The sequence below is a fragment of the Theropithecus gelada genome, chromosome 14, assembly GCF_003255815.1.
Source record: "Theropithecus gelada isolate Dixy chromosome 14, Tgel_1.0, whole genome shotgun sequence".
Lineage (NCBI taxonomy): Eukaryota > Metazoa > Chordata > Mammalia > Primates > Cercopithecidae > Theropithecus > Theropithecus gelada.
Window position 1 is genome coordinate 7,722,580 of NC_037682.1, and position 15,483 is coordinate 7,738,062.

Here is a 15,483-nt window from a genome sequence, read left to right on the forward strand (position 1 = left end):
AAGTGGTAAATGAAAGTAAAAATCTCGCCCCCCGCCCCCGCCGCGCCCCAGTTCATGCGAAAGTGAAGATTAAGCCTTGAAGCTGAGTCATTGCAACACCCTCTTCCAAAAGAATAGCTGTTACTAGCATTAGGCATCAGCCAGATCCACACGGAAAGGTAAAAAGCCTCAGGCATCTGGGAAGGGCTGCCCCCACAGATCATTCACAGGTAAATTCTTGCTGGCCTCCCATAAAAAAGGACAGGTCAATTGTAGCTTCAGGTCTACAGTCTAAGTTTAGCTCCTAAAAACTCCTCAATAAGAATGTCATCACGAGCTTATTTTCCCAGGTGCGGAACAAAGTCAAGACTCCACCTACCCAGAGATATCTGCATAACTGACTCTTCCTTTACTCTCTTTTTCTCTTCAGACATTCATCTTATCTTACGTGGATTTACCGGGCACTAGCTAAAGTCCCATAGGAATGTTAACTATTGTCCTAATCGCCTACTTGCCCTTCTTCCTACGTGCGTTCCCCTCACTCCCCCTTTAAGGAAATGCATAAATACGAAACCTCCCGAAAACCTCTTCGGAAAAACAACCACGGAGGTGTCTGTGGTTCGTGTTTTTCCCGAGCACGCCCTCAAACTGGATTAGTAAGCCTCGATGATAGAGGCTTATGCCTCAGTCACTCGTTCCACTTGTCAAAGCTTTCCTCTCGTGTCTCAAACAAGCCTTCCAAACCCCCCAGGTCCTGAGCAGCTTCGCTCTGCAGATTACAAAACCGAGACTCAGAGGTTAAGTTGCTTGCCCAAGGTCACACAGACGGACTCCAGACCCCCATAATCACCTACGTAGCTGCTAAAGGACACAGTCATGTAACCCATGTGGCACAAGCGCCTTCTCCTTTCTCCTGCCCTTCGCTAACGTTAGCTTTTCCGGCGACCTCTTCTCCGCTCGCCAGCGCGTATCTGCGTCTAGCCGGGATGCCTGAGCCCCAGTGCGATCTGTTATGCTTGCAGCTTCGGGAAACACGTGCTACTCGGGTGAATGAATCGAACGTCCCCACCCCCGCCGACAGCCAATAACTGCAAGTTGCAGCCCGGCCACTTCCGCCTATTGCGGGCGTCGGCCAGGGTCCGGCGGCCCACGTGAGGCTCCCGAGACAAGGGAGTAGGCGGTGGTGCGCCAGGGGCGGGCTCTCCCAGCCTCGCCACTAATCCAGGCGCTCGCCGGGGACGGGAGGGGCGGGGCTGACGTGGGGCGCCAAGGCTTAAACGTGACGGACAGGCGGGCGCAGGGCGGAGTCCACAGCCGAGGGGCGAGGAGTGACGGAGAACACTGCCCAATAACGGGAGGGGTTGGGCTGCCTGGGCCAATAGGAAGTCCGTAAGGCGGGGCCGGGACTGCAGCAAGTTCGGTTGCACGGAGACCGCAGCTGTTCTCTGTCAGTGGAGGCAGCGGCAGTAGAGGCGGCGGCGAGGACTGGCAGCGGCGAGGAGGTGAGTGTCTGCCGCGCTCCGCACGGTCCTCTTCCCGCGGCGGGTCGGAGCGGGTGGACGTGCGCCGACGCCGCCGCGAGGGACGTTTATGTAAGGGTCGCGCGCGCAGAGGCGGCGCGGGCTCCGCGAGTGACGGCTGTAGGAGACAGCGGCGAGCGGCGCGAGGTGCGCGACGCGAAGTGCGCCGCCCCTCCCCCTCGCGCGGGGGCTCGGCCGGCTGGACCCGCCCCCGGACCCGCCCCCGTCTCCAGCCCCCAAGCGCCCGTGTGCCGCGTCCTCCCTCGGGCTGCCTCATTCTTGTTCTCCGGCCCATTTTGCAGATGGAGAAACTGACTAAAGCGCCTCGCGCGAGGTCCCTGAGGGTTCGAACCCAAGTCTGTCAGGATCGGGAGCCCAAGTTGTCCCCATCGTACTGGATATGGCTCAGCTCTGCAGGAGGCCGCGGCGTGTAAGGCGAGGGCTTTCCTTGTTCCCGGCGCTCGCACTCCGCCTCCCGTAGGATCTTCCACTTTGTTTCAGACAGGGAAGCTCCAGGCGCCCAGACGCAGTGGTTCGCCCAAGGCCGCTCATTCGGGAGGTGGGGCTGGGCTCAGCCCCTCATTTCTCCAGCTTTTAGTAGTTTACAAAGCGCATCAGAGTCGGAAGCCAAGTCCCTAGGTCCCTGGCAACTTTGAGATTCTTTTCTTTTCTTTTTTTTTTTTTTAGACAGGGTCTTGCTGTCACCCACCCAGGCTGGAGTGCAGTGCCGCGACCTCCCGGGCTCAAGCGAGCCTCCTGCCACAGTACCCCAGTGCTGGGACTACAGGCGGGCGCCACCACGCCTAGCTAATTTTTGTATTTTTTGGTGGAGACGAGCTTCCGTCATTTTGCCCAGGTTGGTCTCGTACTCCTACGCTCAAGTGAGCGGCCTGCCCTGGCTTCCCAAAGTGCTGAGATTACAGGCGTGCCTGGCCTGAAATTCTTAAAAATCAGATTGTGTCTTATTTTGTGAGAAGAGGTAGGCCAGGGCTCCTTACCCCTTCTCCAGCTGAGAAAACAGGCTCAGAGAAGTACCAACACTTGCTGATGACAACCAGAACCTCCAGAGTGCCTGCCATCTGCCTCCCTGTTGCTCCCGTACCCACTGCCACCAGCAGCCCTGGCTGGCCTCCCCCAAGACACCCTATCCTTGTATGTGATGCAAACACTTGTGCTGGGGGTGGATGTGCTCAGCATTTCTCTCACTTGCAGCTACAGCTTCCTGCCTGCACGCTCTCCTTAACCGTTGAACTCTTAATCACATTCTTTTGCACACCTACAGTGTTCCTATCCCTACACGGGGCTGAGAGACAGCGTGGGCGATGAGGTCAATCCTTGTCCTACAACTGCTGACAAACCGATTGAGGGAGAGAAAAATAAACAAAACCTAAGCAGCAAGACAATCTGCTGCAGATGTTTGTAGAGAGCCTAGTGGGCGAGGTATTGGTCCTAGGAGGACATGGAAGAGGAAGTTCAGTAGAGGCCAGTAAATCACAGCAAACCACACACTAAAGCAAGAGAGAGGAGAAATGGCCTGGAAGGAGATGGGCTTGGGAAGGCTTCGTGGAGGAGGTGAGTGGTGGGCCTCTTTTTGATGCCACTGGCAGTGGAGAAGCAGTGATTGGATTTGAGCAGCTAGAAAGTTTTATTCTGGAGAGGTTTTGTTAAAGAGGTTTGTGAGACGGAGTTTCACTCTTGTCACCCAGGCTGGAGTGCAGTGGTGTGATCTCGGCTCACTGCAACCTCCACCTCCCGAGTTCAAGCGATTCTCCTGCCTCAGTCTCTTGAGTAGCTGGGATTACAGGCACATGCCACCATGCCTGGCTAATTTTTGTATTTTCAGTAGAGATGGGGTTTCACCATGTTGGCCAGGCTGGTCTTGAACTCCTGACCTCAGGTGATCTGCCCGCCTCGACCTCCCAAAGTGCTGGGATTATAGGCATAAACCATCACACCTGGCCAGTTACAGAGGTTTCAAGCAATTAGGACTGGAAGAGAAAGGCTGAGGAAGGTGGAAGGAGAATGTAGGGGACACAACTTCACTGTTGGGTGTAAGAAACTAGATTGGTCACTGGGAAGAGGCCTCTACAGGAGATGTAACCAGGTGAGGGCACTAGGATTTGCTAAGGTGCTGGTAAGTTAGTGACTGGAAGCCAACCTGAGGAAGCAAGATTAGATGCAAAGGTAGACCGGGCTGGGCGCGGTGGCTCATGCCTTTAATCCCAGCACTTTGGGAGGCCGAGGCGGTTGGGTCACCTGAGGTCAGGAGTTCCAGACCAGCCTGGCCAACATGGTGAAACCTCGTTTCTACTGAAAATACAAAAACTAGCCAGGCGTGATGTCAGGCACCTGTAATCCCAGCTACTCAGGAGACTGAGGCAGGAGAATTGCTTGAACCTGGGAGGTGGAGGTTGTAGTGAGCTGAGATCGCACCCCTGCACCCCAGCCTGGGCGACAGAGTGAGACTCCCTGTCAAAAAAAAAACAAAAAAAAGACAAAAAACCAAACCAAAACAAAAAAAGCCCAAAAGGCAGACAGGGCTCTGAGGGCCCAGCTGCAGGCCTGAGCTGTGGTTTGTATCCCATGGTGTTCTGGTAAGCTCCCTGAAAGCAGCCGACATTTGTTGACTAATGGCTCCTCCACCCTGCCATGCTCTGCCCTTAGGGAAGGGGCTTTGTTCACTACAGTTGCTCAGTATCTGCTTTTTCAATTAATTTAGGCTGTCATCCAAAGTTTCCTTAGTTTACCCCAGTGTACCCTCATGTGCCATATTGCCTTCTGTCTTTCTACTGAAGCCCGCTGCAGCCTGGCTGACTCGGTTCCCTGTGTCAGTCCTCACCTCCAGGATCTCCCCTGGAAGGTTGCCCCTGGTAGCCCACAGTGGGTCCCTCAGGCCCTTTGCCCCTTTTTGTCCTGCTCCTTGCTTTCACCCGGTCTCACTTCCGGTGCGTGCCCCAGGTGCTGTGGTAGGTACCTGTCCTCTCAAGACCACCACTCATGGGGGCTCTGGGACCAGTGGCAGGGCAGGACCTCAGATGCACTAGTCTCATCCCAAGCCACAGTTCCCTGTGTCCCTCTTCTGTCTGTCCTCACAGTCCCTAATAGTGCCAGGAACAAGTAGGTGCTTAATGAATGTTTTGGGTGAATTAGTTGAAAAGGGGCCAAATGGGGAACCAGTGAGGAGAGAAGGGTGAAAGATGGGGAATACGGAAAGGAGTTGCCTTTGGGGGTGGCAGGGATGGCCAGCACCATGGTCAGTATGGCAGAAAATCTGGCAGTCCACATTTCTCACTGGCACCTTCTGCATGGGCTGGAGGCCTCGTTGAGGTCAACATTTTCTGGGGTTTTTTTTTTTTTTTTTTTGGAGACGGAGTCTTGTTCTGTTGCCCAGGCTGGAGTACAGTGGCACCATCTTGGCTCACTGCAGTCTCTGCCTCCCGGGTTCAAGCGATTCTCCTGCCTCAGCCTCCCGAGTAGCTGGAATTACAGGCGCCACCCTTTCGCCTGGCTAATTTTTGTATCTTTAATAGAGATGGGGTTTCATCATGTTGACCAAACTGACCTCAAACTCCTGACCCTCCCAAAGTGCTGGGATTACAGACGTGAGCCACCGTGCCCGGCCTCTGGTCAACATTTTCATTGAGGATGAGCATGGCTTTCTCTTTGGCTGCCTCCCAATATTGTCCTGCCCCCATCTGAATGGGCACCGATTCTTGTTTCCTGAAAGTTCCCACTTTGGGGCAGGTTTCTCACCCAGAGGCGTCCTTCACGGCAGCGGGGCATTTTGCCTGCTCACTCTGAAACCTCACCTGGGCCTGACTGACCATGCCTTCCTCTCTTTCTCTCAGCTGCCTTCTAGTCTCACCTGCGGACACTTTGCCAAAGGAGTCGGGCCTGATGGTGGAAGATGGGAAATGGCCAAAAGAATAAACCATTTCCTCTTACTTACCGAATGAAAAGCTTGCCTCATCTTGGCGTTCAAGACTCTCTAATATGATTCCACCTGTTGGGCTCTTTCTTCCATTTGACCCCGCAGGTACCCTCTTCTGTGTCAGCCCCCATAGTGAGATTCGTCACTGTTGCCCCAGACTCACTTCTCACGGTCCCCCCTCTGCTCTTGTTCTTGGTGACTTTGTTTTCTGCAGGGCCGTGCCTCTTATCTTGTCCTGTCAAAATTAAATTATTCTTCGAGACGTGGGACTTTATTAAGGCTTGACAACTCTATTCAGTTGGACTGGGCTCTCTTTTCATAACAATGATGGTGATAAGTAATGATTTATTGTTATTAATAATAAAAGCCAACTCCTGTGTGGTGGTGACAGCCTTGCTAAGCCCCTTACATACACATAATGTGATTATCACAACAATGCTATTACAAAGGTACTGTTAGATCCATCTCTTACAAATGGTGGACTCGCATAGGTGAGACACAGAGAGGTAAAATAACTCGTCCAGAGTCACGCAGCCAGGCAGGCTAGGCAGGCTCACTGCTGGAGTGCGTCTCACGTGCCATCCCATTTTTGCTTCTTTTAACCAGCCCTCAACAACTTGCTTTTTGGCACTTTGTGGGCAGGGCCTGGGTGTACATACAGTTCCTTGTGCAAGGCGTGTGCTCAGTAAATATTGACTTGAGTGCCCCAGACATTGAATTTCAGTCTTGACATTATCTGCCAAGGCAGCTGGTTTTCTCTGAACAGGGATTTGAGCTTGCTGGCCTGTGTTTCCATTTTGCTCTTCATTGACTAGTGGCTAGAGCAGGTGTGGCTTTTTCAGAAATAAGCAGTCGATAAAACTCCGAAAAGTGAACACACAATACCAACTCTGGGCTCCTGTGGGCATAAACGCGAGGTGTACTCTTAGTGTGGCAGGGAGGGGTCTCTGCAGGAAAGGATTTGAGGAAATAGCCAGGAAATAGGGAACACATTTCAGGTCACATAAGACAGCTCCTTATTAGTGTCAAGTTGCGGAGTGAGAGAAGAACCAGAGTCCCAGTATTCAGAGGGAGCTCCTGAAGGATTAGAGACAGCTCTGTGGAGATGCAGAGAAAGCGGGCCTGAGGCTGGATGGAGTGGGCAGGAAGAGAAAGCACTTCAGATCAAACAAGACTTGTTTCTAGAACTTCTTGTTCATGTATAGTGGGTGTCAGAAAAGGGTTTTACTTAAGTGCTTCCCACCAAGCCTGTCGGTTAACGTCCCAGTGTGTCCTCTGTGGCAGGCATGGTGCCAGTGCTGTGCGTGTGCTGCCTCATTGGGTATTCCCTAGAACGCTGTGAGATGGGCGTTGTTATTATTCCCATTTTACAGATGAGGAAACAGACTTGGAGTGGTTACAGAGCTGCTGTCAGAGTAACAAGGGGTGCAGTCCAGGCAGCGGGACAGCAGAGCTGGTGCTTCCAGCCCTGTACCCTCCTGGTGCCCTCAGAGACTCCCCCAAGATGGAAGCAAAGAAACGGTTCTCGGCCGGGTGCGGTGGCTCACGCCTGTAATCCCAGCACTTTGGGAGGCCGAGGTGGGCGGATCACCTGAGGTCGGGGATTCGAGACCAGCCTGACCAACATGGAGAAACCCTGTGTCTACTAAAAATACAAAATTAGCTGGGTGTGGTGGTACATGCCTGTAATCCCAACTACCTCAGGAAGCTGAGGCAGGAGAATTGCTTGAATCCAGGAGGCAGAGGTTGCGGTGAGCCTAGATCGTGCCATTGCATTCCAGCCTGGGTAACGAGTGAAAAAGTTCTCTGGGTTCTAAAATCTGTGTTCTTGGCTGGGTGTGGTAACTCACACCTGTAATCCCAGCACTTCGGAAGGCCGAGCTGGGCAGATTGCCCGAGGTCAGGAATTCGAGAGCAGCCTAGCTAACATGGCAAAACCCCATTTCTACTAAAAATGAAAAAATTAGCTGGGTGTGGTGGCGTGCGCCTATAATCCCAGCTACTCAGGAGGCTGAGGCAGGAGAATCACTTGAACCCGGGAAGCAGAGGTTACAGTGAGCCGAGATCATGCCACTGCACTCCAGCCAGGGCGACAGAGCCAGACTTTGTCTTAAAAAAACAAAACAACAACAACAACAAAAAAAACTATGTTCTTGCCACTCCTGTTTTCTCTGGGAAGTTCTTGGAGCAGTGAGGGTAATGCTGTTTTTTTCTTTTGCTTTAGATACTGTCTGCCTTCTGGAGAGCTGACCAAACACTAAGGGTAAGTCCTGTGCCTGAATCCAGGCTGGCGGGATGCGTGGGGGTCTTCACCAGGAGCAGCTGTGGATGCCGGCAGTTTGGCATGTCAGGTCTTAAGCTCAATGAATAAAAAAAGGCTGTGCTCTGATTTTTGGATAATATCCGTTTAAGCAGTCTTGTCTGTTTCCAGTTGCTCTTGATTTTTACAGGAAAGTGACATCTGGCTCCCTGCTGGCCCCATTTGGCATCTGGCCAGCCTAAGCAGAATGCCCTGCTTCTGGAAGGGTATGATCAGCTTGGGAAGCTGGGCAGGAAGAATCCCTGGGGCTGGGCCGCCTCTAAGAAGACCCCTTGAGTCAGCGTGGAGAGCAGGCAGCTGCGGTGCGAGGTGGCTCTGCCAGCTGGTTGTAAAGTCACTTGACACGGGTTCCCAGAGGGTGACGCTCAGCCTTTGCCAGTCACGGTAACAACGGGGAAAAGGGAACCTGTCCCTTCCCCTGCATATTTTACAGGCATGTGCCACCACACCTGGCTAATTTTTTTTTTTTTTTTTTTTGAGACGGAGTCTCGCTCTGTCGCCCGGGCTGGAGTGCAGTGGCCGGATCTCAGCTCACTGCAAGCTCCGCCTCCCGGGTTCCCGCCATTCTCCTGCCTCAGCCTCCCGAGTAGCTGGGACTACAGGCGCCCGCCACCTCGCCCGGCTAATTTTTTTTTTTATTTTTTAGTAGAGACGGGGTTTCACCGTGTTAGCCAGGATGGTCTCGATCTCCTGACCTCGTGATCCGCCCGTCTCGGCCTCCCAAAGTGCTGGGATTACAGGCTTGAGCCACCGCGCCCGGCCTAATTTTTTTTTTTTTTTTTTTTTTTTTGAGACGAGTCTCACTCTGTTTCCAGGCTGGAGTGCAGTGGCCGGATCTCGGCTCACTGCAACCTCCGCCTCCTGGGTTCAAGTGATTCTCTTGCCTCAGCCTCCAGAGTAGCTGGGAGTACAGGTGCGTGCCACCACGCTCAGCTAAGTTTTGTATTTAGTAGAGATGGGATGTCACCATGTTGGCCAGGATGATCTCAATCTCTTGACCTGGTGATCCGCCCACCTCGGCCCCTCAGAGTGCTGGGATTACAGGCGTGAGCCACTGCGCCCAGCCTAATTTTTGTTATTTTTAGTAGAGACGGGATTTTACCATGTTGGTCAGGCTGGTCTCGAACTCCTGATCTCAGGTGATCCGCCCTCCTCGCCCTCCCCATGTGCTGGGATTACAGGTGTGAGCCACCACGCCTGGCCTCTACTGCTTTTAAGGTTCCCCCAACATGGATTTCCCTGGTGGCAGGTGCCTGGGAGATTCAGTGGCCTCCCCTCAGCCTAAATTCCACAGCCCTCCAGCCGATCGCCTGCTAGTCCAGTCCCCTCTTCCCCTGCTGCTCTGCCGGAGCAGCCGAGCCAGGGAGCCAGGTGCTCTCCCAGCATTTGTGACAACAATAATGCTCTTCCCTTCAAGCCCGCTGTGGCCTTGGGGACTTTGTGGCTCAGGGACAACTTTCTCCAGAGCTCATGTCCAGTGCTGAGTGGTACAGGAGTTTTTTTCGGTTTTCCTCAGACACCCTTCATGATGCAGGAGCTAGTTTCCTGTGTGAGATCTCCCACAGTCCTCCCTTGGACCTAGGTCTTGGGCCAGCAGGCGCCGTCTGCAGGCTACTGTTGAGTAAGGGCAATGGGCTCGTGGTGGGAATGGTCGTAACGTGGAAAAACTCCACCCTCCACAAGTTTCACCTGCTTGTTCTCTCTCTGCTTGCTCTGTCCTCTTATTCTTGGCTGATAGAGATGGATGTTATTTCTCTTACTTGCGCCCCTACAATGAGAGGTGGGCGTGTTGGAGAATCCCCCCAAACCACTTGTCTTACGGAACTGAAGAAACTGAAGCCTAGAGAAGGCTGGTTAGCAGAATCCAAGATGCTGATCCCTTTTTTTTTCTTCTTCTTTTAAGATTGCCATCTTTTATTGATGTCTTCCCTTTGATCCATCAGTAGAGAGGGAAAATCAGTCACCAAGAAGGGACCTCTTCTTCCAGGTCATGTAATTTGTCAAAGCTTGTTTGGCTCCTCTGTTCCCAAGGCTCTGCTGAGTTGAGCTTTGCCTAGGGACTAAGGCTCTGTGGTCTGAGCTTGTCACCCTCCCCTCCTCTTCAGCTTTCTCCTGGGGGGACATGGATGTGGCCCTTTGTTGTGTTGTTAAGTGTTATGCCTGAAGGCATTACCCCAGGTACTCTCAGCACTATCTCGGGTTCCTTGCTCTTGTGTTACCTCTTTGTCCTGATTTGCTTGGAGACCAGAGAAAGGGGCGGGGCGGGGAGGTCACTGGACGGCTGGGAGTACATTTCCACTGCCTGTGTGTGGAAGGGCCTGACTGCTTCTGTGGCAGCTCCTCTCCTGACGACATCCACCATGACATCACGAAGAGTCTCTGGGAAAATTCCACGACCTGGCTGTGCTGAGTCATACTTAGTCTCTGGGGATATGTGTCACCTTTCCCACGTCTGTCACCGGGTGCTGCAATTACTATGAAGTGACACATGCTGGCCATTTCTTACGTTTGCATATCACTTTATGCTTCTCTGAGAGCCTCTTCTCACGCACATGCTGTGTATCAATATGAAATGTATTAATATTAAATAATTAATAATAATTGTATTATTTATTCTGGAAAATATTTCTCTCTTGCAATGGGTGAGGAGCCAGAGGTTCAGAGAGACTAGAGACTAAGTGACTTGGTGAGTTTCGGGTGACTGGTGCGTGGCATGTCTGAGGGAGATTTGGATGCCACACCCACTCTTACCCCTGGATTTTATGTAATGCAAATGTTATACAGAAATTAATTTGGTCGAAAACAATTGATTTTCAATTTGCTAAAATTATGAATTCAGAACCTAGTTATTTTAAGGGCTAGTCTTTTAAGTTTAGCTTGTAAGTGTAGCCTATAAATCTTTCTGATCTGTTTACAATTCTAGGACATTTTAACAGTCACTTTCAGGGGGCCTTTTTTTTTTTTTTTTTTGAGATGGAGTCTCTCTCTGTCACTCAGGCTGGAGTGCAGTGGCGCGATCTTGGCTCACTGCAACCTCCGCCTCCTGGTTCAAGCGATTCTCCTCCTGCCTCAGCCTCCCGAGTAGCTGGAATTACAGGCATGTGCTACCATGCTGGCTAATTTTTTTGTATTTTTAGTAGAGATGGGGTTTCTTCATGTTGGTCAGGCTGGTCTCAAACTCCTGAGCTCGAGTGATCTGCCTGCCTCAGCCTCCCAAAGTTCTGGGATTCCAGGCGTGAGCCACTGCGCCTGGCCTTAGGGGGCTTTTTCATTAATGGTTGGTCCCATTTGCAAATGTAATGAAACTCTTCTGAAATTTTTCAATTGAACTTATAAATTATATTCAATTTTCATTAACTATTTTAATAATTCTGGCCGGGCACGGTGGGTGGCTCATGCCTGTAATCCCAGCACTTTGGGAGGCTGAGGCGGGCAGATCACGAGGTCAAGAGATCGAGACCATCCTGGCCAACATGGTGAAACCCGATCTCCACTAAAAATACAAAAATTAGCTGGGCGTGGTGGCGGGCATCTGTAATCCCAGCTATTGGGAGGCTGAGGCAGGAGAATCGCTTGAACCTGGGAGGTGGAGCTTGCAGTGAGCCGAGATTGTGCCACTGCATTCCAGCCTGGTGACAAAGCAAGACTCCATCTCAAAATAATAATAACAATAATAATAATACTTCCATTTGTCTGATTAAAATAAAACCTCTCATACCTAAATGACTCTTTTAAATCTAATAAATGAAACTGAATGTTACACTTTTCTTAAACTTTCCTATACTGTTTTATGTTTTATTTATTTATTTTTGTTTATTTTGAGACAGGGTCTCATTCTGTCACTCAGGCTGGAGTGCAGTGGCACAGTCTCAGCTCACTGCAACCTCCACCTCCCAGGCTCGGGTGATCTTCCCTTTTCAGACTCCTGAGTAGCTGGGATTACAGGTTCAAGCCACCACACCCAGCTAATTTTTGTACTTTTTGTAGAGACAGGGTTTCACCACATTGTCCAGGTTCATCTCGAACTCCTAAGCTCAAACAATCAGCCCGCCTTGGCCTCCCAAAGTGCTGATACATTTTAGTGTTTTCAACAGCTTTATTGGGGTATTATTGAGGTAAGTTGCACATATTTAAAGTGTACAATTTGATAAGTTTTAACATATGTGTACACTTGTGAAACCATCACCGCAGTCCAGAGAGTGAACACATTCATCACCTTTGGAATTCCTCCCTCTGCCTCCGCACTCTTCAAGAAACCGTGGAACTGCTTTCTGTTACTATAGGTTAGTTTCCATTTTCTGGAATTTCATATAAATTGACTCATACAGTATATATTCTTTTTTCTCTGCATTCTTTTACTCAACATAATTATCTTGAGATACGTCCATATTGTTGCATGTATTGATAGTTCATTTCCTTCTTTTTTTTTTTTTTTAGACAGATTCTTGCTCTGTCACCCAAGCTGGAATATAGTGGTGTGATCATAGCTCACTGCAGCCTTGATCTTCTGGGCTCAAGTGATCTCCCATCTCACTGAGTAGCTGGAACTACAGGTGTGTGCCACTACGCCTGGCATATATATATTATATGTATTATATGTATATTAATCTTTTTTTTTTTTTGAAACGGGGTCTTGCTCTGTCACCCAGGCTGGAGTGCAGTGGCTGGATCTCAGCTCACTGCAAGCTTTGCCTCCCGGGTTTACGCCATTCTCCTGCCTCAGCCTCCCAAGTAGCTGGGACTACAGGCGCCCGCCACCTTGCCCGGCTAGTTTTTTGTATTTTTTAGTAGAGACGGGGTTTTACTGTGTTAGCCAGGATGATCTTGATCTCCTGACCTCGTGATCCGCCCGCCTCGGCCTCCCAAAGTGCTGGGATTACAGGCGTGAGCCACCGCGCCCGGCCATATGTATATTAATCTTTAGTAGAGATGAGACCTCGCTGCGTTGCTTAGGCTTGTCTTTTTTTTTTTTTTTTTGAGACGGAGTCTCGCTCTGTCACCCAGGCTGGAGTGCAGGGGCGTGACCTCAGCTCACTACAACCTCTGCCTCCTGGGTTCATGCCATTCTTCTGCCCCAGCCTCCCGAGTAGGTGGGACTACAGGCACCCGCCACCACACCTGGCTAATTTTAATTTTTGTATTTTTAGTAGAGACAGGGTTTCACCGTGTTAGTCAGGATGGTCTTGATCTCCTGACCTCGTGATCCCCCCCGCCAGGGCCTCCCAAAGTGCTGAGATTACAGGCGTGAGCCACCACACCCAGCCTTTTTTTTTTTTTCTTCTTTTTGCTGATTTTGTTTATGGGTATTACAGTCTATCCAGTCACCTTTGTTGGTCATCTCAGGTGCTTCTACTTTTTGGCATTTACAAATAAAGCTGCTGTGAACTTTTGTGTATAAGTCTTTGTGTGAACATATATTTCCTTTTCTCTTGGGTAAATGCCTAGGAGTGGAGTCGCTGGGTCCTGTGGTAGCTGTATGTGTATTTAACTTGAGCTGCCAAATTTTCTGACGTATTTGTAGTATTTTACATTCCTACCAGCTGTGTATGAGAGTTCCAGTTTCTCTTCATCCTCCCCGACACTGGGTATGGTTAATCTTTTAAGTTTTAGCCATTTGGAAAGGTATACGGTGGTATCTCATGGTTTCAATTTACCTAATGATAATGATGTTGAGCATCTTTTCATGTATTTGTCATCTGCCAGTACTGATTTTAAACTTAGTAAAATTTCTATGTAAAATCATACGTCTAAACTAACTACTCAGTTATATGTTTTTTGTTTTGAGACAGGGTCTTGCTCTGTCTCCCAGGCTGGCCTGCACTGATGTGATCATGGCTCGCTACAGCCTCGACCTCCCATGCTCAAGCGATCCTCCCATCTCAGCCTCTTGACTAGCTGGGACCACGGCATGCACATCATGCCTGGCTGATTTAAAAAAATTTTTTTTTTTTTTTGTTAGATGGAGTCTCACTCTGTTGCTCAGGCTGGAGTGCAGTTTCATGATCTTGGCTTACTTACAACCTCCGCCTACCGGGTTCAAGGGATTCTTCTGTCTCAGCCTCCCGAGTAGCTGGGACTACAGGCGCGGGCCACCACACCCAGCTTATTTTTGTATTTTTAATAGAGACAGAGTTTCACCATATTGGCCAGGCTGATCTCAAACTCCTGACCTCGTGATCCACCCGCCTTGACCTCCCAAAGTGCTGGGATCACAGGCGCGAGCCACTGCACCTGGCCTTTTAAAAATTTTTCTTTGTAGAGATGAGATTTCACTATGTTGCCAGGGCTGGTCTCAAACTGCTATCAAGCGATCCACCTGCCTCAGCCTCCCAAAATTGTGGGATTACAGATGTGAGCCATCACACCTGGCCTCAGTTACATGTTTTAATTGGAATCTCAAGACTGATTTGTTATTCAAAACAGACCATATTCTCTTAGAGTACGTAAAGTAACAGATAGCACACAGATTTCTTAACACAAAAATATAAATACTATGGTTTTTATTTTCCTAGCCTTGTCTATATTTAATCTGATATCTTCCTGGAATTAGAGAAGCTTACCTAATAAGGACATCAATACATTATTTTAAAGTATAGTAAATTATTTTTCTAATCAACTTTTGGCCTTTGTTTCTCAACCGGATGACATTTTCTTTATAATTAAAGAGACCCCTGGCCGGGATGAGACTGGACTTTGAATCTAACTGCTAAGCAGAGCCTGCTCCATTGCCACCATGTTGCCTCCAAATGGTGATGGTCTCACAGCCCCTGTGCCTCAAATAGAAGTATCACATTACTAATCTCTTCCTCTTCTCATCCAATGTGACTCTTCTGTTCTGACCCCCACCCTAAACCATTTGAATTCAGTTAATCTATTTAAGGCTTCCTTTTTGTTATGCAGTATGGTCACAAAAATAGGTAGAACTAAATACAAAATAGATACAGTTTAGATTTCTGTAGATTATCTGTATGTCCCAAGGCTTTCTCCGACCAAGGACTAGTTGTAAAATCATGCCAGTGACCCACCAGGGCTAGAATTTGAGTCCCAGCCTTCTGAGTCCATGTCTGGAGTTTCCTCCCATCTCTTAGACCTTTCCAAATAAAGAGAAAGAGAGAGTGGTACTTACGAGTTCTTGCTTTCTGATCACGCCTGGTTACCAAGAAATTATGGCATCTGGAACCAGTGCCGCCTTTTTCATGTTCTTCAGTTTACCCCCTTGGAAATGGTGAGAATTCTGGCCTCTCTCTAACCTCCCGGTGGAGAGCTACCAATCTTTGGAGAGGCCATTGCCATAAAATTCTTGTTAGAAATCTGCATCTTGGATAATAACTAGATGCAGAATTACTTGCCTGTCCTGGTCACTGGGTATGGCCCCAGGAAGCTTGTAGGTGGTGAGTGGACCTGGTTGAGAATCATCAATGCAATTTGACTCTCCTTTGATGTCTGATGCACATGTGGCCCCGTGTGAGTAAGAGCAGAGGTTTGTAGAGTGACAAGAAAAGGACATTTGGGGGAGAAATTGGCAGGAGACTGAGGTTTTTGCACTGCAAGAGTTTTTTGTCCCCCATTTAAAAAAATTGTGGTAAAATACATTGTCTTCGTCTCTTTGGGCTGCTATAACAAAAATAACCTTATTCTAGGTAATTTATAAGCAATAGAAATTTATGTATGTATTATTTTTATTTATTTATTTATTTTATTTTATTTTATTTTGAGACGGAGTCTCGTTCTGT

At 49.5% G+C, this 15,483-nt stretch overlaps 1 protein-coding gene across 2 annotated transcripts in view; it reads left to right on the top strand.

The window, feature by feature from the left end:
• The first annotated feature begins 1,419 nt into the window (after nt 1-1,419).
• Nucleotides 1,420-15,483, top strand: part of PC (pyruvate carboxylase) — a 109,562-nt gene continuing 95,498 nt past the window's right edge. The window contains exons 1-3 of one of the 2 annotated variants that reach the window (XM_025357315.1): nt 1,420-1,481; nt 5,348-5,535; nt 7,655-7,693. The gene's annotated coding sequence lies outside the window, so the exon portion shown is untranslated. The remainder of the gene's footprint in view (nt 1,482-5,347; nt 5,536-7,654; nt 7,694-15,483) is intronic. The other variant, XM_025357314.1, reaches the window with a different exon arrangement.